Raw genomic sequence first — 2,605 nt, 5'->3', positions numbered from 1 at the left:
CAAGAGAGGTGACCTGAGTCCTTGGACCAGGCTGCCGAGAAGTTCTCTCATCTGTCGGTACACTCAGCCAGCCGGTCTTATACCAAACAATGGGCTCAGCGAACTGGATTGTTATATTCTCTTTGTACTGTGCACGCCCGCATAATGATCTCTCGCAAGGCTTCGGTGCCTGTTAGACTGGTGCTGCGTCAGCCAGTCGCTGGAGGAAATGCAGCATCAGTTACACCGCAAAATGACGCTGTTCCTGGTTACTTTTCTGGTCTGCTACAACTTAAAACCTGCCAAACAGGATTTAAAAAATGTTGTAGCATATCACGTACTACATGAAAATTTGAATATAACTGAAAATGACACGCTTTGCTTGATCTTTGTTTTCATTTCTTTTCTGGGAATTTTTCAGACCACTAGAGAACATTCGAAAACAAAGTAGAAATGAGCAATCAAAAAATCGCAAAAAATGTTAATATTTCACGCTCAAAAATATTCTTGAATCCTCAAAAATAGTCTTAAGTACTTTCAAATTCAGTGAAGTATTCAACAATACTGTTCTTTGAAATAAGGTTTCTAGAATATTTTGGAATGTTATTGATGTCCTACAAAGAAATGAACAATCGATAGATGCATTGAAATGAATATTCTAGAACATTCCAACCATTTAAATAAATCATCCATTTTTTCTGTAATCATTTGTTTGCCTGTGCATGTACATCGCATCTATCGATTGTTCATTTCTTTGTAGGACATCACTAACATTCCAAAATATTCTAGAACATTCCAAAACATTCGCAAATATTCGAGAACGTTGAAGAACACCCTGGAACTTTATACAACGTCCCACAACATTCAAGAATATTCTACAACTTAATAGAACGCTAAGGGCTAAGGACAATTCAGAACATTCCAAAATGTTCTAGAACATTCCAAAACATTCGCAAATATTTGAGCACATTAAAGAACACCCTGGAACTTTCTACAATGCCCCACAGCATTCTAAAACATTCAAGAATATTCTACAACTTAATAGAATGCTAAGGGCAATTCAGAACACTCTGAGATTCTTTAGAACATTCCAGAACATTTTACAACAATCGAAAACATTAAACGATATAGATACAGTTTCCCGGAGGCATTTAAGTCTGTAATTTATCTACGATAACGTTGGAAGCTGAAGAAGTGAATTAAAATTTGTGCAGTGGCCGGTACTGGAACCTTGGTCCTCTTTGCTTATGAGACCCCAAGTTGAATACCCTTCTTCAGCTTCCAATGTTATCGTAGATAATTGGACTCTTAAATGTCTGAGGGAAAATCTAATTTAAGATCTGTACGATCACATGTAGTACAGTACTTCCCCATTACGTCCAATGCTGGGGTGCTATTCAAATGTCGGAGAGCCCTGGTAATAGTGACAATATAAGGGGAGATGTGAATTGGGGTTTGTGTTGGGGAGCGTATTTGACTTGGATAGTTCGTTCAGCTCTGTTGATCATAATGCTGTGGTGGTGTAATGGTCAGCATACCTGCCTAGTAAGTACGAAGTCCCGGGTTCGAGTCCCGGCCGCGGCACAAATTTCAATTCACTTCTTCAGCTTCCAACGTTATCGTAGTATATATACACTCTAAGACAAAAAAAATACGTCGCTCCACTAAGGAATTATCCAAATGGGGCGGAAATCGGTGTGATGTACATGTACAGATAAACAAATTACTACAAATCAGAAAAATTGGATGATTCATTCAGGGGAAAGAGCTTTACAAATTGAGCGAGTTAAATAATGTGTTGGTCCACCTCTGGCTCTTAAGCAAGCAGTTAATTGGCTTGGCACTGATTGACAGTTGTTGTATATCCTCCTGAGGGATATCGTGTAGAATGCTACCCAACTGGCGCGATAGATCTTTAGAATCCTGAGCTGGTTGGAGCGCCCTACCCACGACGCTCCAAAAGTTCTCAATTGAGGAATCTCATTGAACGGGGTAGAATTGTCTTCAGCGATGTGCCGCTTCTATCTGCGCCCTGATGACAGCGAAGATGCGTCTGGTGACGCCGCGGACAGCAGTGAGATACCAACCCGACAGTCGCCAGCCTTACGGCCCGACAACCAGGAGCAATGGTCCAACGGCTATTTCATTTCATAGCAGGAGCGCTTTCGTTGGCATACCTGGCAACCTCACAGTACAGCGGTACTGTCTATCGATCTATCGCTTGCACCTTTGTCCCTCATTGTGTGCGGGGTTGGCGTGGTTAATTCGAATTTGGCATGTTAATGTAAAGGGGTAGCCGGATGCCCTTCCTGTAGCCAACCCGTATCCCCCCGGGACGGAATCGGAGTACCCCATCTGTCTACGTCTAGTGTAAATCATCGAAAGGTGTGGATGAGTTTCAAATGTCTGTGAGTCGTGTAACTGAGGCGGGACGTGGAGAGCAGCTCAGTATTCACCTAGAGGGATGTGGAAAACCGCCTAAAAACCACATCCAGGCTGGCCGGCACACCGGCCCTCGCCGTTAATCCGGCGGGCGGATTCGATCTGGAGCCGGTGCGCCTACCCCAGTCCAGGAAGCAGCGCATTAGCGCTCTCGGCTAACCTGGCGGGTCTCACAGTACAGCGG

At 43.3% G+C, this 2,605-nt stretch overlaps 1 non-coding gene across 1 annotated transcript; it reads left to right on the top strand.

Annotated features, from left to right (window-relative positions):
- The first annotated feature begins 1,490 nt into the window (after positions 1-1,490).
- Trnat-agu (transfer RNA threonine (anticodon AGU)) lies at positions 1,491-1,563 on the top strand. Its single transcript has one exon. It is a non-coding gene; the product is annotated as a tRNA-Thr (tRNA).
- The last annotated feature ends 1,042 nt before the right edge of the window (positions 1,564-2,605 follow it).

Source organism: Schistocerca gregaria, chromosome 1 (assembly GCF_023897955.1).
Source record: "Schistocerca gregaria isolate iqSchGreg1 chromosome 1, iqSchGreg1.2, whole genome shotgun sequence".
Classification (NCBI taxonomy): domain Eukaryota; kingdom Metazoa; phylum Arthropoda; class Insecta; order Orthoptera; family Acrididae; genus Schistocerca; species Schistocerca gregaria.
Note: the sequence above shows the minus strand (reverse complement) of the source record. Positions and strands in the feature narration are given on the sequence as shown.